Raw genomic sequence first — 22,647 nt, forward strand, 5'->3', positions numbered from 1 at the left:
AAGTCTTGAATCAAATATGCAAAGTCAACCCAAAAAGTCAATCCCGGGCCCGCAACCCTGAACCTAACCAAATTCACAAATTTCGAATACCCGTTGAGTAACGAGTCCAACCATATTAGTTTCATCCAAGTCCATCCACAAATTAAACTTCAAATCACCAAATCTCACTCTCCAATACCATGGTCTCAAAATATTTCACTTCAAGTTCACATAAACTAGGTGTAATAATTAATGGGTAATGAATATTTATCAACAAAAGTGATTAAACATCACTTACCTCTTCAATTTTAGCAAACACCCTTCTCAAACATCGCCCTTAGCTGAGTTACAAATCTCCCAAAATCTGTCAAGTATAATTGCACCAGCGGTCCAAGGAAGAGCATCTGCGACGTCGCATCTGCGGGAATTCCTCTGCATATGCGAAAATCACTAACTCCCCACTCGTGCGCTTCTATGGGCTCCTAGCTGCTTCTGGGGCTCCTACACACTTTTGCAGCTCCGCACCTATATCCAGATATCCGCATCTGCGGACTCCCTCAACGACTCCCCTTTCCACTTCTGCGATAATGAAGCCGCTTCTGCGGCCTCACACATGCGACCCATCTATCGCGGGTGCGAAAGAACCAGGCATCAGAAATATTAGCCAAACTCCTAAGTCCAAAGATGAACCGAACTCCATCCGAATCACACCCATGGTCCTCGGTGTCACGCCCCAAACTCGGGGAGCGCGACCGGCGCTCAACCGAGTGAACCCGGCCGAGCAAGCCTGTTGGATTTTCTTCTACCCAAACTCATCCATGAATAAAGAGAATGCATATTTTTCATTAATCAAACAATAAAGTGATCATGACTGCAATACCAATCCTTACCATTTGTTACTTTATTTTAAAGTCTCAAATTTCAGACACATGTTTCATAGTCTGAAGTCGAATAAGTAATTCAAACATAAGATAACTAGTTTGACTTCCCCAGCACTAATATACAACCCACACTGTGTCTACGGAACCTCTATAAATATAAAAAAGTACTAGGATAATGCCGGCAACAAGGCCCCGGCTATACCTTAACCACAAAGTACATGAGAAACAAAAGATACATGACCCCGAAGTGATGTGGGGCTCACCAAGTCTCCTGGGAGGAGAGTGTGTCGCTATCACTGATCAATGCCGCCTGCTATGGAACCACCTGCATCCATTAAGAGATGCAGCGCCCCCGGCAAAAGGGACATGAGTACATGTGGAATATTACTCGTATGAAAGGCAGACAGAACAACATTTAAAAATACAGTAACTCAAATAAGAGGCATTTAAAGTACATCAAAAGACTACAAAATATCGCATAGGTTCGAATATCAAGCCTTATTATACTTGCATCATTCTAAACTTATTTTAGGGTCAACCGAGCCATATGATCTATACGTGGAACACATAATATAATATAATTGAAACAACATGTACAAACGAGGACAACGAAACTGCAACAAATTGTCTGCATTACTATAGCGTCTCATTAGACCGTCCTTAGTGTTCACATATCATATTATACACTTATGTGTTTCATAGACCGTCCATAGTGTTTATTCATATCATATACCTATACATCTCTTACATATTGCACCTATGCATTTTGTAGACCATCCACAGGATTTCATAACACAATATACCTATGCGTTTTATAGATCGTCCATAGGATTTCATAACACAATATACCTATGCGTTTAATAGACCGTCCACAGGATTTCAAAACATAATATACCTATGCGTTTCATAGACCGTCCACAAGATTTTATAACACAATATACCTATGCGTTTCATAGACCGTCTATAAAATTTTATAACACAATATACCTATGCGTTTCATAGACCGTCCACAGGATTTCATAACACAATATACCAATGCGTTCCATAGACCGTCCACAGGATTTCATAACACAATATACCTATGCGTTTCATAGACCGTCAACAGGATTTCATAACACAATATACCTTTGCGTTTCATAGACCGTCCACATGATTTCATTCATTATTCCTGTTTTGGCAAATGACCATAATTCATGTTCATACTATCGCTTACTTGTAATAGCCACCGGTGATTATAGGACATTAATGACATTATTATGTAAAGGAGCTAAAACTCATCTCATAATGTTCACACATTCTTTCATTTCACTGGCACTATTGGCCACATATATAATTCTCATTCTGGGCACGATGGCCACATTTAGTATTCCATACTCACCTTTTTCACTAAGACTAGTCAAAAATATCTTCTTTGAGCTGGATCTCTTCCTCCACCATAACATTCTTTAATTACTAATTTCATCCCATTAAGTGTGCCTTGAAATTCCATATCTTCAATGGAGTTATTCTTTCTTGGATGCTATCATTATCCCTTCTCAAAGAAGATTCATCCTCGAATCTTGACATTACCAATATTTCCTCCTCCAACGGAGTTGAGCTTCTAAGGTTGTTATTATTAACAATATTTGTCCTCGAATGGATTTGATCCTCCACGATTGCTAACATTCTCCCCTTCTTAAAGAAGATTTGTCCTCAAATCTTGAGATTGACCTACAACTAACATGATAACCACAATCAGTACGTATACAATGAAAATATAGCAATGGTTGGTAAAAATAACACAAGGTAGTGACCATGCAGCCATTTAGTCCATTTAGTTCTTTATGCACAAATACTCCTTTCAAATATCCAAACATACAATCATCCAAGAGAAAACAATAATTACCAAGACAAGCACGAAAAACACAATTTATAAGATCTTTATACATTAGAGGATCATCAGGTTGACCAAAAGCATATGAATACCAAGAAAACATATAATATTTTCTTTTTCTAAACAAATTAACCTCACCATTTGATATACTAAAGTCAAAGTATGGATCAAAAGTTATTTCCTTGAAAAGTGCCTTGGGATGAACCTGCAAAAAAGGATCTTTAAACCAAGATAAAGATATTGCGAAGTTAGCAACATGTGAGCATTTATCCTTCTTCACACTTGAGTAACTATATTCGGAATTTAGCTCAATTTTCTCAGCATTTATGGCACTGAAAGCTTCATGTGTCTCGTTATCTTCATTGTGAATTTCTCTATTGATATTCTCAAACCATAAGTGATTAGATAACACTTTAAATACTTCACCAATTTTGTTTCCTAATAGGTTTATGAACACTTTAAAACATTACCCAATGAGATTTTCATTATCATGTGAGACATCATCATTCTCTTTTCATGTTTCTTCCTCAATTTTTTGCATGAAAGGAGAAACAATACTAAAACAAGAAAGAGCTAGTGGATTGGAATATGAACAAAATTCATTATCTATTAAGCCTTTGATCTGTTCACTCAACTTTTTTTGTCCCTCACTTTTATCACATTATCGCAGATTTTTCACATAGAAAGAGTAATTAAAAAGGTAATGTTCATTCTCAATTTGAGTTATACTTCCACTTAAACCCTTAACTTTACTAAATTGAGGTATAAGTTTAGCTTCATTTGTATGTAGAAATATATCATCGATAAGGTCATATCACATGAGATCATCAAGCTCACACTTGTCTTCAACTCGCAGTTGCTTCCATGGATCATTGGTCGTTGCATCATTGAAATCTTCTTCAAAACGTGAACTTCCATGCACTTGTTGCTCCAACTTTTCAATGGGTTCGTCTTCAATAACCCGCACATTTGGAGCACAATACTAGAAAAATAAATGAGTTAGTTGGTAGCTTGAACAAGAATCTTCCATTCTTTGGCACTCTATTCTTTTAATCTCTTTTTTTCCTCATCTCTCAATTGTACTTGTTCACTCTCTATTTTTTCTCTTGAACTTACTTTACTCAATTATTCTAACCATTCATTTATACTTCTTGACAACTCACTCTCTTCACTCATCACTCTCTTTCCTTTTTCATCTCTTGAGTTGTCAATTTTCTTACCCTTACTTTTTTCTTTCTTTTATCTCTCATTCTCACTTTTGTTTGGAATGGAAGAGGATCCAATTGATGAAGATCCATTTTCTTGATTTTTTTGACAAAATATGCTATTTGAAATATCATAAGCACCCACATACTTTCCAAGAATTCCTCTCTATCTTTTGGAGGACTTCTTACATTAACTCTAATATTTGGTAATCTACATTTAGTTGATGTATCCCTATTCCCTTTCTTTTTATATGCCTTGGGCTTCAACCCCCACCCCCCACCCCCCTCCCCCCACAATTAGATGAAGGATAGTTTGAAAATACTCTAGTAGCCTCAAGCTTTCTCTTCTTTCTTTCATCCCACTCATCTTTTGCTTTCTTCATCATTTCATAAAGTATTTGAAAGTCCTTGTAAAAGATAATTTCTTCCTCATTTCTTTTGGTCTTCATGGATGCATCCATAACCTCCCAAAGATATGCAAATCACTTACTTACAAATAAAATATTGTTAGAAGTAAAAGGACATCACCAAATGATACATACCCTTACGTACATCACTCAAGCAATTGCTTTCAGCACTCGTGTATCATACAAGTAGAATTTTTAACATCAAATGTCTCACCACTCTTGCCTTTTACTACTCAAAAATTGCTCTTCCAAGCTCTTCCAAGAATCAACAATTCAGATTACTTCAAGCAAGTCCTAATTTTATTCCCAAATGGAGTTTATGTCAAATAAGAAAGGGACAACTAAATGAAAAAAAAGAGAAAAAGCACTAAACAAATTGGCATGAAATAAAAAGATAGGCAAGTAATCATTAGACTACACTAAGTATGAACAAACACTTAAAGTATCGGGCAAGACTTTCTAGAAGATGTAGAAATATTTTTGATAGGCTTTTTTAATTCAAAGGTGATGCAATGAGTTTTATATTCCGGCTTTTGAATTTCTTGATAACAAATCTAATGGGATTTTCACGAGGCAAAAAATTAGATAAGATTTTCCAACAATTCAAAGTCACAAGAAAAACCATGAGATTGAGTACAAACATAGCAAGTGCAAGCGAACAATACCAAATTAAGTTATTGTTCACACATTATTATTTTTTTGTTATTGTTCTCACTACAGTAACGTTTCGCTTTTTCTTTTTTTTCTTTTGAATTTTCTTTTGCTCTTATTTTTAAGAAAACTCCCAAGATTATTAAGAACGGAATCATGATAGAACCGCTCTGATACCATTTAATAACAACACGTATAGCGGAAGACTTTTAATTAGAAGATGGAAAGAGGAATGGTTTGATTTTTGAAAGAAAAGTACACAATTCGAGTATTTGAAACTTAAAGCAGTGGATCATACATTGAATAAGGAGAATACGAGGGAGAAAAATCAAACAAGAAAACTTACAATTGAAGACATCCAAGTAATGATTCAAGGTAGAACAAAAAGGGCAAACCCCAAAGAGAACCCTATAAGGCTTACAAAGCCAATGGCTACTAATATCCCAATCTTGGTTGCAATGATGGAACAAGGCACCCCTTTATATAGTAGTAAATAAGGGGGTTGGTCAAAATAAAAATAAATAAGCTAGTAAATCCTTAGGTACATAAAAGAGTACCACCACTTTGTTCAATATAGTCAACACTGAAAACTACTGATACTTTATTCGATGTAGTCAATATTGAAGAGTACCCATACTTAGTTCAATGTAGTCAATGTTAATGACTATTCATATTCTATTCAATGTAGTCAACATTGAAATAAGGAAGCATTGATTAACGATTCTTAGAACTAGTTTAAATTAACACTAGTTTGGGTTGCTGAAGTTGCTCTTTGTTGGGGCAGATTTGGGACCCATTCCACCTCTCTTTGGAGTTTAATTTGGGCCTCCAAATAGTTGTAAGATTTGCCCAAAATATCTTGTTTGAGATGGAGCTCTTCCTCCACCATAACACTCTTTAATTGCTAATTGCAGCCCATTAAGCATGCCTTGAAATTCCATGATTTTCAATGGAGTTTAGCTCTCTTAGATGTTAGAAAGTGAGAATTATTCAAGAAAGACTAAAACCAGCTTAGAATCATCAAAAGTCTTACACAGACAAGAGACATAGGGATTTAGAGTTTAAAGAAGGAAACTATGTGTTCTTGAAAGTGTCATCCATAAAAGGAGTTATGAGATTCGGGAAGAACAAATGATGAGTTCTAGATTTTTTGGCACCTATAGAATCCTAAACAAGAAAAGTAATGTGGCCTGTGAGCAAGACTTGTTGTAATGACCAAAAAGGTCATCTTTAAATTTAATAAATAATTATATATTCTAAAACTCGAAAAGTACTATTTATCATTTCTCGACTTACGTGCGCAGTCCGTATAATTTTTCGGAAATTTTTTATGTGAAAAATCGATTAAAATATGAAGTAGAACCTTAAAACTCAATTGAGTTGACTTTGGTCAATATTTTGAGCAAACGGACTCAGATCAGTATTTTGATAGCTCTGGTAGGTCCGTATCATGATTTGGGACTTGGGCATATGCCCTCAATTTAATTTGGGAGTTCCTATCTCAAGTTATGGTTATTTAACCGAAACTAGAAATTTAAAGGCTAAAGATTTTCAAAGTTGACCACGGATTTGACTTTTTGATATCGGGGTCGGAATCCGATTCTGAAAATTAGAATAGCTCTGTTATGTCATTTATGACTTGTGTGCCAAATTTGAAGTCATTCCAGATTCATTTAACATGTTTCGGCATAAGTTTTGTAAATGAAAAGGTTTGAAATTCTTAAGTCTGAATCAAGGTATGAATTATAATTTCAATGTAATTTGATGTGATTTGAGATCCCGAATAGGTCTGTATTATATTACAGGACTGGTTGATATAATTGAACGGGATCCCGAGTGGCTCGGTGAGTTTCGGGGTGAGTTTTGAGCGAATCCGAGTATTTCGGCACTCTAATGTTGTTCTGGAACTTTTAAAAAAGTGCGGACCACACAATTTTGAGTGCGGCCGCACTTCAGAGGAAAAGTGTGGACCGTAGAAGACAGGTGCGGATCGCACAATTTTGTGTGCGACCGCACTTCAGGGGTTCTGCAGGTTCGGCGGTCTAATTTCGGAGGCTTATATCCTTTAATTCACAACGAATTTGGAGATGATTCAAAAATAAAAGTTGTAACCCATTAAATCAAGTTTCCAGAAAGGTATAGCATTAATCATTTGGATATGTGTACAGAAAGTTATGGGTATTTTACTGAAGCCTGGTAAGCTGTCACAGTGAAGTACGGCCGCACTCAAAATTGTGCGGCCGCAGAACTTGAAAATGTGCGGTCCACATATTGGGAAGTCAGAATTGTGTACTATATAACCGAGGGTTTGGGTATTATTTTACATTTTTGACTTTGGGAGCTCGGTTTGTGACGATATTTCGTGGGTTTTCAAGAAATTCATTAGGGTAAGTGTTCCTTATCCTATATTGATTATATTCTATGATTGCATACTCATTTACATCATGAATCCGTGAATTTATGGAAGAAAAATCAGATTTTTATAAAATCTTTCAAAAATGTAAAATTAAGATTTGAAGGTCAATCCGATATCGGAATTCGATAATTTTTGTCTGGTTGAACTCGTATCGGAACGGGAGTTCGAATTTCGTAAGTTTTTCAGGGATTCAAGATGTGAGTCCCACTGATGAGTTTTTAGATGAATTTTGGATTTTAATCCGAAAAATTAGTAAATTCATATAGAATTAATTCCTACGATTTGTATTGTGTATATTGAACTGATTATCACTAGATTTGAGGATTTTGGACACTAATTCGCGAGGCAAAGGTGTATTAGAAACTTGAAGTTAGTTGCAAAGCGAGGTAAGTGTCGTGCTTGACTTGAGGGAATAGAATCCTTAAATTATTTGTTATGTCAAATGCATGTGAACGACGTATAGGCGAGGTGACGAGTGTCTATACGTCGTCAAATTAATTATTTGCATAATTACTTGAAAAATCATAAATCGTCTTAAATCATGAATTAATTATTATATTAATTGTTCTCTCGTGTTCTTTGCTCAATATCATGCCTTGAATCCGTGCTATAATTGCTACATGCTTATTTGATTTATGTGACTTATTTGCCACTTGACATTTAGCATACTAATTATTAAAAAGCCTATTACATCCTTAATTTTCACAATTAATTGTTACTTGTCATCACTTATCTCTAATAAATCATATTTATTGTATGCTTGTTGTCTTATAATTTCACATTAATGGTTGCATTTATTGGCATAATTATTTTATATGGGAACGGATTGCACGCCACAACGGAAATAAAAGTGAGTATATTGGAGGAGCGGGTTATACGCCGCAATAGAATTGATTGAAATGAATATATTGGAGGAGTGGGTTGCACGCCACAACAGAACTGATTGAAATGAATATATTGGAGGAACGGGTTGCACGCCGCAACAGAATTGATTGAAAAGATATATTGGGATCGGGTTGCACGCCGCAACAGAATTGAATATCAATATATTGTGGGATCGGGTTGCACGCTGCAACAGAAATTGATTGAAATAACAATTGGTTATGACTACCGAGTTGACTTCAACTATTAAAATGAGTTACCTGATTTATTTCTATTATTGTTGTTATTATTATTATTGCGTACAGGTTAATGTAAGTGACTTGCCTTAGCCTCGTCACTACTTCGTCAATGTTAGGTTTGGCACTTACCACTACATGGGGTCGGTTGTACTGATACTACACTCTGCACTTCTTGTGCAGATTTCGGAGTTGGTCCCAGCGGCTTACTGTAGATTTGCCCGGATACAGCTACCAGTGGAGACTTGAGGTATAACTTGTGAATACCTAATTTTTGCACTATTTTAACACCTCCTAAAGTCATTAGTGTATTGTTATTTTAATTATTTTCTCTTTTTTGTGTTTTTAATTGCATATTTCCTATCATAAGAATACCAAAAAAAAAAACGTTCTTTCTTCATTTGTGCATTTTAGAAATTAACTAAGTGTTCAATTGGTGAATTAATCTAGTTAATTGATCATTTAAATAAGTTTTTTATTTAATTAATTTATTTGTGTAAATTTAGTTTAATAAGTAGGATTAAGGAAGAAATTGGGCCAAATTTGAAAGAGAAAGTGGTCAAGAGTGCAAGATAAGGGGCTGCCACTGAAAGGGTCTGAAACGACGTAGTTTTGCCTCAAAACTACGTCGTTTCATTAAGTGACCCAAGATCAAATCTCACTCATTGATCACCCCTTGATCTAATGGTCCATATTTGATCTCTCAAGAGATAATTAAAGCCTCAAAAATATGAAAATTGCCCTCATTTTTCCCTATAATTCTTTTCTTCTTCCTCTCTCTTCTCTCTCTCTCTCTCTCTCTCTCTCTCTCTCTCTCCCTCTATCTCTCTATCTCTCTCTCTCTCTTCTCTCTCCCAGATCCGCCCCCACCACCGTTGCCGCCGCCGAAAATCGCCCACCGACGGCGGACAACCTCCAAATACCCCCAAATTCACACTATGCAATCTCCACAACCTCCTCTTTCCATATCTCCAAACTAAATCCTTCAAAACCCCCTCAAACTACTTGAATTTTAGATCTAGGAAACTTTAGCCGCCACTTTTTTCCCCAAATTCTTGAAGTTTCGGCCACTACCACCCCACAATACCTACATCAATGGATATAGCTCCTCAAGACCTACCTATTGATGTCAATTCCTTCCCGAAAATCCGGCAACTAAAAATCTGGCCAAATTTCGGCGACCACCCCGAACGCCCACGTTTGGTATACCCCTATACTCGTTTCCTTTGTCTATTTTTCTAATTGTATTGTAGTTAGTTTATGTCTATCATAATTTATGGTTTTTTTATTTTTATTATTATTATTTATATTTTTATTATTAGTTGTGTTTAATTTATGTTAGCCTAGTCGTTCATAGTTATTAATCACTGATAATTAGTTATTCATTAGCTTTGAAATAGCTATTCGCTTAGTCATGATAGTTTATAATAAAAGTTTCAAGTGGTTAGTGAATTTATTTTTATTGGATTTGAGTATTTGAATTTTGTGTTGATAAAAGCTGAAATTAGAGAAGGAATAGTAAAAGTTTGGTTTGCTTTACTGTGCAAAGACTTTGGAGTACAAAACTCAAAAGTCATTGTGTGGTGATAAATACAATTTTTTTTTACAGCGTTTGAACAGTGTTTAGCACACAAAGTCATTCTTTTGGACAGACTTTTGGTGAACCAAAATCTGTCCAAAATATCTGACTTTATTTGCCTATTTAAAGGGATGCTCTTCTCCTATAAAGGGGGCTCACACTCTATTGTACACGGACACATCTTGGAGAGTTGCTTAAAGACATATATCTTTGAGAAAAAACAGCAGCTTACTACATATAGCAAGTCGAAATTTCAGAGCTTTGTGAGTATTATTTGGGTGTAAATAATTTGAGAAAAATATAAAGATCCCTTAGGCAATTTGTGAAGTTGATAGCTACCAGTTTCAAGCATTTTTGTTGAGTATTATTTGCTGCTGAATTTTTTATTATTGCACTGCTGTATTTTATTATTCTACAAATCAGGTAACTTTCAAAATCTTATATTGCAGATTCTTGATGATAATAAGAAGGATTTGATCCCGGTTTGGTTGATGGAACATGTTAGATCAGATTTTATTTCAAGATGAATGTTATATTAGTGTTATCATCATGTAAATCTGTTAAAACATTAGTTAAATTATCGTTTTCTTCTTTATATATGTGATTGAAATTGTATTCTGTTAAGTTTACTTAGTTTAAGGAAAAGATAAAGACCCCACTTTTAACCATATTTGTTTAGTTTGGGATCTTTTTTGTGAGTTACTTTTATGGTTCATGTATAATTATCTAAGAAAGACTTCTAGTTTCAAATGCTTTGATGCTTTGAATTATAGTCAACATAATGTTATAATATAGCTCTTCCCTTTAGCATTAAAGTATTGCCGTTTTTTGTAGTTTTTATATTTAGTCATGGTTTTTTTATGTTGCTAATGGGTGTAGTTTGATTAGTGCTATGTTGGTGTAGATGAGTAGAAATATTATGTTAGTCCTTAAGAAATAGTTGGTTAAGAAGATAAAATATAATAATTAGCATGTAAGTTTCTTTTATGAAAAATAATTTTAGTTTGGACATCAATGTAAGAAGCGATTTAGGCTTAGAAGAATACTTGTTATTTTGTGTTGTCTTGGTCATCGAGGCTCTTAAGCAACATGGGCCAAATAAGCTAAAATCTGTAGGCCCAGTGACAATAAAAAGTAAGATGGGCATTGTCTTTAAAATCAATAAATTGTCTTTAGTTAAATAAAATAAGTGGCCCAATACCATTAAAGTTTAATATTAATCTAACTCGGGTTTAATGTCTTGCATTAGTTAGAAATTATTTTTAATAATAATATTATTATTTTTACGGTCGAACAAGTAATAAATAAAAAAGAAGTGCTTTTTAATTAATTTAGACGCTAGGTGTGCTTTAACTTCATGGAATCACTTGCGTAACATGATGTTTAATATTCAATAATTTAATTTAATAATGGCATACCATACTCGTTAGTTTTAGTTAATTTTTAATTTAATAAATCCATTGCTAAACTTGTGGGTTCGTTTGCGTAGCGCGATAGTTAACTTTTAATAAATTTCAAAATTATTTTCTTCGACTGTAGTAATTTTTTTCAAAAGTAATAACGTACTAATAATCCTCGTCATGACTGCAGATTCGCTTGCATAGCGCGGTTATGATAAAAATCAATAAAATTCATCTCGGTCACACATTCGTTTGTGTGGTGCAGTTAGGACAATTTTTTTAAAAAAATTCTTTAATAATTTTAATAATTAAAAGTAGATAGGTAAAACATGAAAATTCAAATAAAACACAGTTTATCCAAAATAAATTCAAGCCAAGTTTAAGTCAATAAAACGACCGTGCTAGAACCACGAGACTCGGGGAATGCCTTACACCTTCTCCCCGGTCAACAGAATTTCTTACTCGGACTTTGTTTTCACAGACCAATTAATAATAGAGTCAAACCTTCCTTTGATTAGGGATTCAAATAAAAGGTGACTTGGAACACCGAAAAATCAATTCCAAGTGGCGACTCTGTAAATAAAATAATCCCTATTCAAATTTGTCACTTCAATTGAAAAAACTCTTTAACCCACAATCCATAAAATAACATACATTATATCTTTTTGGGGTAGAAAAGGGGTGTAACAGCCCTGGCGACTCTGCGGAGGAACAATCAGAATTCGAGCTTGTACATTGACTTTATTTGGCTTTATTAATTTTTGTATATATTGTGATTTTTTGGGCCTAATGTGTTACTTGTCCAATTTTTACCGTTTTAATATTGTTGAACTGTACATATAAATTGTATCCTCTCTCGCACCCCTCTGAGTTTTCTTATAGTTAGTTATGTTGTGTTTTCCTACCAGCATCACAAAATTTCTGTCTTGAGATAAAGCCAGTTAGCCTACCAGCTTCTGGTGAAAGATTTAGTCACACATGCTTAGGCGGGAGAGCCGTTAGCTAGCTAGTGTTGTTCTACTACTGGTGACGCTTGACGCTCCTCGACTCGATTTGTCCGCCCAAGTAAGCCAGTCTAGACACCTTCTCCATCAGGATTTAAACCTAGAAGAACATACCTCATGCCGGATATCCCTAGTAGGTTCGCTTTATTTATATCACGTGCATTTGACTTAGCGAAACTCGGCATAGGGGCCGGGTCCGTATAAGATAGGTATCATCTTCGAGACCATAATATTCACTTATGTGCTATATGTTACTTTATTTGGGAGGCTTGCATGTTGAGAGGTTTTAGGATGGATTAGTTGAATAAGCAGAGAAAAATAAAAAACAAACATGCTCCTGATTTCTATACAAATGTTCGTTCTTTTTAAAATTAAAAAAAAAAGCCCGAAGTGATTGGTGCATTTGGTGTCCATGATTAATTTTTCATAAAGAGAGAAAATATAGTTAGTTTCATTGGAAATTTTATCATCGAACTATGCGGGTTTGATTCTCACCACCCGGTGAGATACGTAGGCAACCTCCATCGGGTTCAGCTCACATTTTTCAAAAAACAAAAAGCATAAAAATTACGCATGTGCATAAAATTTTCAAAAAATAAATTTGCTATTTTTGGTCAACAAGACTCAAATTTTCAAGCATAATAGCCATTTTATTTATTTTTGTCTACCTTTGATTGTTTTGTCCCTATGGTCGTCGTATTTGCCGAGACAACCTTTAAGCCTCTCTCTTGAGTATCAAAGGGCCATTTTCGTAAAAATAGCCATTTTATTTATTTTGTCGACTTTTTATCATTTTGTCCCTATGTTCGGATATTTTGTTGGGACTGTCCCAAAAGCTTCTTTGGAAGTGCGAAAGGTTCGTTTTCGTAAGAAGGATTTGTAGTCCAGTTTTGTTTCTTGTACGAACTACACGTACTCATTTCCTGGCCCTATACAAGATACCTAGTCAACCCTTTTATGGTTCGGTGCCCCGTCCAAATCGGTCAAGTCTTACCATTATGGTCATAATTGACTGATCTTTCGAAATTGTATCATCTCTCAACGAGAGTGTCCGCTCAATTTCAGTAAACCCTCACTTCAAAACACGGTTAGGGTCGGTTACTTGAGTCCCACATTGCCATTTCTAACTTTCATGAGTCAAACTCTAAGGTATCAAAGATTTTTGTATTATCTAAGCTTGCATCGGTCATAACCTCATGTTCTACTATTTAGGTGTGATATGGATGCAATGAAAAGAAGATCTGACAAAAGACCAAAAGATGACTAGCCCCCATAGATTTAGCTTGTGCATAAAATACCCTGGTTGTTGAGACAATGGTGGAAAAATATGGGCATTTGTGAGTAGGAAAAGATAACGGACCATATGGGTCACTTTATGAACATTATGGAGATCAACCCAATGAGGGACTTAATCGAGGCATTGGTGCATTTCTGGGATCCAAATTACAACGTATTCCATTTTAATGGTTTTGAAATGACTCCCACTTTGGAGGAGTTAGTTTGATACACAAGGTTAGGGGATGAGCTTCGGAAGAAAAACCCTTGGACCCAAGGGATGTCACTGGCAATGAGTTCCTTGAGCAGATGACAATCAGCCAAAATAAAATAGCAAGTGTGGAACGAGGGCACGTCTGATTGGATTTCTTGTACGAAAGGTATGGGTGTCTAGTTGGATTTTCAAAGCACGGAAAGGAGCTTGATAATAAAATTGGATACAAAGCTTGGCAAAGCCATGGGCGGAAAGCATTCCTAGTGGCATTTCTAGGGACAATGGTTTTCCCAAGGCATGACAAAAATATTGATATTCGATTATCTGGCATAGTCACCACTTTATTGCATGGAAAGGACGTCACTATCATTCCTACGGTATTGTCCGATATTTACCGTGCCCTGACCAAGTGTCGGGAAGGAAAGGATTTCTTTGAGGGCTGTAACATCAAACTCCAAATATGGTTTTTAGAGCACCTTCTCGGTCATCCCACACGGGTAAAATTTAGTGTTCATTAGAGCCACAATTAGCTTGGAGACGAGTTTGAAGATTTGACTGAAGATAGTAGCTTCCCCAAGGGAGTCGAAACATGGAGAGGGCATCTTCAAAAGTTGACCCTACTGAAATCACATGGAACTACCACTAGTTCTCACCAAAAGAAGTCATATACACGTCTTACCACCATTCGTTTTTATATTTTGATGGGTCTTCGGGATTTTCAATCGTATATGCCTATGAGAGCCCTACACCAGTTAGGTCGAAAACAAGTAGTGCCCATAGTGGAGCACATGCAAAGATTCACATGGGAGGTAACATCAGAGGATCCTGTTCGTGAGGCTTATGCTCAACAGGTTTGGAATGAAATTAAGGTGCTTGAATTTCACACTATGGTGGAAGATCAGGATCGAGGAGAGTTAGACCTGGCATATTTTGAGTGGTTCTATGACCAAGATGTTTTTGGATCCAGGCAAGGGACAATTCTGAAGAGCACGGTAGAGTGGGAGACTGAAATCAGAACAAGAGTAGGGCATGTCAAGGAAGAAATAACAAGAGATTATGAATCCATCATCCGGGCTCTACGTAGGGATATAAGTATTGCCAAAGTGAATAGGGATTTGCAGTGCATTGAGTTTGAAGAGGAGAAAATCAGATTGACACATGAGGTTCAAGCGCTTCAAGCACAACTTCGGCAAGCGAGAATAAGGGTTGTTGCTCAGCAACATGCAGCCATTCCAAAGCACAAAGAAATGCATTACAGCCTTATCATCCATAATCTAAGGGCTCGGGCTCGGGCTGCATAATCAGGTAAGAACCAGGTAGAGAATGAGCTAGAAAAGGTCCAAAACCAGCTGAATCTAGCGTTACAATGCGAGGCGGATATATCGGACATAGCCAATAACCATGAGCGACAGATCCAGCTTTAAGTCAGAGCTAGGAGCATGTTAGAAGGAGAGTCTATGAAGTGGCTACTTATACCACTTGAGGGTGTGTGACTTGTCAGGGTTTGACCCGAGAGTAATTTGCTACGGTAGCGCCCAACTTCGCACACCACATTGCCACAGACTTGAAGCACATATACCATGATATGGGAGGTCAACCGCAGGAATAAGCACTTTGACTACAATTATGCCGGTGCATTCTCCTGCAGATATTAGAGTCTTCTTTTAATTGGCAATCCGCTTTGATTGTTCATTTGTAGTCATCGAAACTGTAAGAGTCTTTTGGTGTTTTGAGTCTTGTTGTTTTGCCTTTTATTTTTAAAAAAAATTGTTTGAGTCGAGTATAGTCTTATTTAAATATTTGTATTTTAGGTTGTATCTTTATGTAATTTTCGTTTGTCTTGTATCAAAAAAGAAAAAAAAGGAGAAGAAAAAATCGAAAATCAATGAAAAAGATTTTGTTTTAGAAAAATTCGAAAATGAACCAAAAAGATGTTGTTTTTTGTACATTGAAAAAAAATCAAATCATCATGTTCCTGAACTACGTAATGATCTGATTCATGCGGCGATATGATACGTAGGCAACCCCTAAAAGGTTCAATCGAAATATTTCTCAATAATTCCAAAATAAGGGATGAAGATAAAAGGTGTAATAAAAAAAATAAAAATAAAAAGAAGAAAAGAGAATAAAGAGAGAAAACAAGAGCGTCAATAAGCAGCAACCTTATAAGCCGGAATGAAACATGAAGCCTTCCAAAAGCATGTTAGAAGTGGTGATATTGTTAGGAGCATGGCATATTACGTGTGATTCATATCTGTAAAATGCTTAACCCTAACAAGTTTGTTGTCTCTTATTTAGTAAGCTTAAGGTGGTTGGTAAAACTGGCAATACATCATTACTTTACCTGATCTAAGAGGAAGGTAGCAATGGCTAACAATGATTAAATCTAGGTGGTCAGTGACGATCCTCAGGGTCGATCAGTTGAGCAAGAGTCGGAGGAAGTAAGAAGATTAAAACGACAACTGTCTAATGTGTATCAAGCTTGGGTCTCCGGTCATCCTCTGCCTTAGGGTCCCTCAGAGGGAACTTTCACCGTACCCGTGGATACTCAACCACCGCTCCCCACAACGAGTGATCACATTCTAACTCTAGGGTATGTGCCAAACTACAGTTTCCCTGCCGCGCCCGGTACCTCTAATGTGCGACCTCTTGTCGTACCGGTTAGGAACACCCCTCTCGTTATGTCTGGCACGCCAGTGTATGCAATCCCGCCACTCAATCCTGTGATGAGGACAAACATCATGCCATTATATCATGCTTATGATGGCCAATACTACTCTCCAGATATGGCTTTTAAGGTTTCTACTACACACAATCAGAACCCACAGTATGAGGCACCTACAGAAAATGAAAAGGCTATCAAGACAGGAGAGCTAGATGAGATGGTCAGGAAAATGAAAAGTCTTGAGCAGAACATAAAGAACATACAAGGACTAGGTGGTCACAAAATTATCTCATTCAGTAATTTTTTCTTGTTTCCTCACATCCATTTGCCACCAGGGTTCAAGACCCCAAAATTTAAGAAATATGATGGACACGGTGACCCTATCGCCCACTTGAAAAAGTACTGCAACCAGCTGAGGGGTGCGGGAGGAAAAGAAGAGTTGTTGATGGCCTATTTAGGGGAGAATCTTGGGCGGGCAGCCTCCGAATAGTTCATTGACCAAGATGTCTCTCACTGGCACATTTGGGATGACATGGCCCAAGCCTTCGTCAAACAATTCCAGTACAATATTGATATTGCGCCAGACCGCAATTCTCTCTCGAATATGAAGAAGAAACTGACTGAAAGCTTCAGGGAATACGCCATTAAGTGGAGAGAACAAGCATATAGAGTTAAGCCACCCATGGACGACCACGAGTTGATCACTGTCTTCCTTCATGCTCAGGAGCCTGATTATTTTCAAGGAAAACTTAAGGTAAGTCCTTTGCGATAATTTCTACTCCATAATATTGAATTATCATCGAGTAATCCGACTAGATTACATGATTTTGAGGCGTAAATCAGAGATTGAAACTTAGAAATTTGGAAATTAGATTTGTAGATTTGAGGGTCGAGTTGAGGTAGGATTTTGGTAAAATTGGTATGGGTAGACTCGTGGTTGAATGGGCTTTCGGATTTTGTAACTTTTGTCGAGTTCCGAGACGTGGCCCCACAGGCAAATTTTGAGCCAATTTCGGGTTTTGGTCTAATTTTTGAAGCTTTTCTTGTGGAATTCATTCCATTAGCATATATTGATGGTATTATACTGATTGTGAATAGATTTGGAGCATTTGGAGGCCGAGTCCAGAGGCAAGAGCATTGCGGGGTAGAGATTTGACCGGTTTGAGGTAAGTAACGATTGTAAATCTAGTCCTGAGGGTATGAAACCCCAGATTTTGTATCATTCTACTATTTTTAGTGACGCACATGCTAGGTGACGGGCGTGTGGGCGTGAACTGTTGGGGATTTGTGACTTGGTCCGCCCCGTAGCAACTGTAACGTTGCATACTTTGTTGAAACCATTGATACTTATATGATTTAGAAAGATTTTATGTAAATTGGGCTGAATGCCATGTTTGGGCCTTGCGCCAATGCTGTTTGGACCCTTAGGGGCTGTTTTGTATCATCCTCTCACTATTTTCGATTGAAAAATCTATACTCAGTCATGTTTATACTTGTTTATTGCATAACTTAGTTTTATGACTCTATTTTGATGCATATAAATGTTTTGGGCCGAATGCCCTGTTTTACTGAAATGCCCGAGTGGCTTGATTTGTGAGGATGAGTGTGGATCGGGGCTATCCGCCTGCAGTATACTTGTGACTGAGTGAGGACGAGGGCCTGATTAGTGAGGATGAGTGTGGATCGGGGCTGCCCGCCTGCAATATACTTTATTTTTATCGCACGTGAGTTGTCCGTGCAGATTATAGCGCTTGGGCTGAAGGAGCCCCTCCGGAGTCTGTACACACCCCCAGTGAGCGCAGGTACCTACTGAGTGCGAGTGCCGAGTGCTGAGTGACTGGGAGGCAAGAGTGATTGTGAGGTATGCCCGAGTGGCAAGAGTGATTGTGAGGTATGCCCGAGTGGCACGAGTGACTGTGAGGTATGCCCGAGTGGCTGTTTATGATTTCATCATTTTTGTTCACCTTTGCATTGAGCCTTTGTTTGAAAAACTATTGAAAAATAAAAATGATTTTTATTAGAACTGGGTTTAAACGAGATGTTTGATTCAAATCCTGATTTTTAAGGGCATGTGGTATTTTACTGAGATTTCCTGAAATGAACGTTATATGCTTCATTGCTCGTCACTACTGCTCAGTCTTTATTTATTGTTGTTACTTACTGAGTTGGTGTACTCACGTTACTCCCTGCACCTTGTGTGCAGATCCAGGTGTGGCTGGACACGGTAGCGGTTATTGAGTGTTCTGGTTGCAGATTTTCTTGGAGATAGCAAGGTAGCTGTTTGGCGATCGCAACCCCTGATCTTCTCCCTCTTATCTTCCTCTAGTAATATTTAGCTATTTTTCCAGGCTGAGTTAGCCTTGATATTGTTAGATAGATTATAGTAGATGCTCATGACTAGTGACACCCCAATGTCGGGCTTTTCTTTTCCGCACTTCTGTTTTTCTTTGATTTGAACTCTTTAAATGGAGGTTTTTATGTTAAATAACCTTGAAATTATCTTTTAAATGAAAATATTGTTTTGTTTTGGAAATGAGTCGGCTTGCTTAGTTCCACGATAGGCGCCATCACGATAGGGGGTTAGTTTTGGGTCGTGACAACTACTAATAAATTAGGTGGTAGTGGTGGCTTGTAGGCTACTTCATCCACCCTTTCAAGAATTTCGAAGGGTCCAATATACATAGGGCTCAACTTGCCCTTCTTTCTGAATCTCATTACACCCTTCATAGGTGAAACCCAAAGCAGTACTCTCTCCAACCATGAATGCAATGTCACGAATTTTACGGTCGACATAACTCTTTTGCCTAGACTAAGCTGTGCGAAGTCGAACCTGAATAATTTTGACCTTATCCAAGGCATCCTGTACCAAATCGGTACCTACTAACCGAGTCTCTTCCGGTTCAAACCAACCAACTGGCAAACGACACCGTCTTCCGTATAATGCCTCATATGGAGCCATCTGAATGCTCGACTGGTAGCTATTATTATAGGCGTACTCCACAAGTGGCAAGAATTGATCCCAAGAACCTCCAAAGTCTATAACACAAGCACGAAGCATATCTTCCAATATCTGAATAGTGCGTTCTGACTGTCCGTCTCTCTGTGGATGAAATGTTGTACTCAACTCAACCCGCGTGCCTAACTCATGCTGTACAACCCTCCAGAAGTGCGAAGTGAACTGCGTACCTCAATCAAAAATGATAAACACGGGCACACCGTGAAGGCGGACAATCTCACGAATGTAAATTTCAGCTAACCGCTCTGAAGAATAGGTAACTGCCACTGGAATGAAATGTGCCGACTTGGTCAACCTGTCCACAATAACCCAAACTGCGTCTAATTTTCTCTGCGTCCGTGGGAGCCCAACAACAAAATCCATAGTGATACGCTCCCACTTCCATTCAGGAATTTCTATTTTCTGAAGCAAACTACTAGGTCTCTGATGCTCGTACTTAACTTGCTGACAATTCAGACACCAAGCTACATATGCAACTATATCCTTCTTCATTCTCCTCCACCAATAATGTTGCCATAAATCTTGATACATTTTGGCAGCACCTGGATGAATAGAATACTTGGAACTGTGGGCCTCTTCCAGAATTAATTCATGAAGCTCATCCACATTAGGCACACAAATACGACCATGCATTCGCAAAACTCCATCTTGCCGCACAGCAACCTGTTTGGCATCACCGTGCCGCACCATGTCCTTAAGGACAAGTAAATGAGGATCATCATACTGTCGCTCTCTGATGCACTCATATAAAGAAGACCGAGCGACTGTGCAAGCTAGAACCCGACTGGGTTCTGAAATATCTAACCTCACGAACTGATTAGCCAAAGTCTGAACATCTGCAACTAATGACCTCTCACCAACCAGAATATATGCAAGATCGCCCATACTCACAACCTTTCTACTCAAAGCATCGGCCACCACACTGGCCTCTCCGGGGTGATACAAAATAGTGATATCATAGTCCTTCAGCAACTCCAACCATATTCTCTGCCTCAAATTGAGATCCTTTTGTTTGAACAGATATTGTAAGCTACGATGATCAGTAAATACCTCACACGAGACACCGTAAAGGTAATGCCTCCAAATCTTCAGCGCATGAACAATGGCTGCCAATTTTAAGTCATGAACATGATAATTCTTCTCGTGAACTTTCAATTGCCGCGACGCATATGCAATCACCCTGCTATCTTGCATCAATACTGCACCAAGCCCAATGTGAGATGCATCATAATACACCATATAAGATCCTGAACCTGTGGGTAATACCAACACTGTCACCGTAGTCAAAGCAGTCTTGAGCTTCTGAAAGCTCAACTCACACTCATCTGACCATCCGAACGGAACACCTTTCTGGGTCAGTCTGGTTAATGAGCTTTCTATAAATGAAAACCCCTCCATGAACCGACGATAATAACCTGCCAAACCCAGGAAACTCCAGATCTCTGTAACTGAAGTAGGTCTAGGCCAATTCTGAACAGCCTCAATCTTCTTAGGATCCGCTTTTATGCCTTCTGCCGATACAACGTGCCCCTAAAAGGCAACTGAGCCTAACCAAAATTCACATTTTGAAAATTTAGCATATAACTGATTATTCTTCAAAGTCTGAAGCACAATTCGAAGATGCTGCTCATGCTCCTCTCGACTGCTGGAATAAATCAAAATATCATCAATGAATACAACCACAAAAGAATCCAAATAGGGCTTGAAGACCCGATTCATCAAATCCATAAATGCTGCTGCAGAATTTGTCAGCCCAAATGACATCACTAGGAATTCGTAATGCCCATACCGAGTCTGAAAAGTTGTCTTAGGGACATTAGCTGCCCTAATCTTCAACTGATGGTAACCAGAACTCAAATTGATCTTCAAAAATACCTTGGCACCCTGAAGCTGATCGAATAAGTCATCAATTCTTAGCAACAGATATTTGTTTTTGATTATGGCCTTATTCAACTGCCGATAATCTATACACATTCGCATAGAACCTTTTTTCTTCTTTACAAATAATACTGGTACAACCCAGGGCGAGACACTGGGTCTAACAAATCCCTAATCAAGCAAGTCTTGTAACTTCTCCTTCAATTCTTTCAACTCCGGCCGGGCCATACGGTATGGTGGGATAGAAATAGGCTGAGTGCCCGGAGCTAAATCAATACAAAAGTCAATATCTCTGTCGGGTGGCATCCCCGACAAATCTATAGGAAATACTTCTGAAAATTCATGAACAACTAGTACTGAGTCCATAGAAGAAACATCCGTACTGGGATCGTGAATATAAGCCAAATAGGCTAGACACCCTTTCTCGATCATGCACCGAGCCTTCAAATAAGAAATAACCCTGATGGTAAAATGACCAGGAGTTCCTTTCCACTCTAACCGAGGTAACCCCTTCATGGCTAGGGCCACCGTCTTGGCATGACAATCCAATATAGCATGATAAGGTGACATCTAATCCATACCTAAGATGACATCAAAATCTACCATATCAAGAAGTTGAAGATCCACACTAGTCTCAAGACTACCAATAGTAACCACACACGAACGATAGACATAGTCTACTATAATAAAGTCTCCCAAAAGGGTAGATACACACATAGAAGCACTCAAAGGATCACGAGGCACAACCAAATATGAAGCAAAATAGGAGAACACATAGAAATAAGTAGATCCTTGATCAAATAGAACTGAAGCATCTCTATGGCAAACTGGAATAATACCTATGATCACAACATCAGATGACTCGGCCTCAGGCCTAGCTGGAAAAGCATAAAATCGGGGCTGGGCCCCACCACTCTGAACTGTGTCTCTGGGACGACCTCTAACTGGCTGGCCTCCACCTCTAACGGCTTGACCTCCACCTCTAATGGCCTAACCTCCACCTCTAGCTGCCTGACCCCTATCTCTAGCTGGCTGAGAAGGCGGTAAAGCAACCGGTGCTGATTTGATGGCACGAGAATCTTGTCG

The 22,647-nt window shown here is 37.9% G+C and overlaps 1 long non-coding RNA gene across 1 annotated transcript; it reads left to right on the forward strand.

The window, feature by feature from the left end:
- Positions 1–9,317: 9,317 nt before the first annotated feature.
- Positions 9,318–10,811, forward strand: LOC117277899 (uncharacterized). Its single transcript, XR_004508236.2, has 2 exons — positions 9,318–9,733; positions 10,559–10,811. It is a non-coding gene; the product is annotated as an uncharacterized lncRNA (long non-coding RNA).
- Positions 10,812–22,647: the final 11,836 nt, after the last annotated feature.

The sequence above is a fragment of the Nicotiana tomentosiformis genome, chromosome 2 (genome assembly GCF_000390325.3).
Source record: "Nicotiana tomentosiformis chromosome 2, ASM39032v3, whole genome shotgun sequence".
NCBI classification, from domain to species: domain Eukaryota; kingdom Viridiplantae; phylum Streptophyta; class Magnoliopsida; order Solanales; family Solanaceae; genus Nicotiana; species Nicotiana tomentosiformis.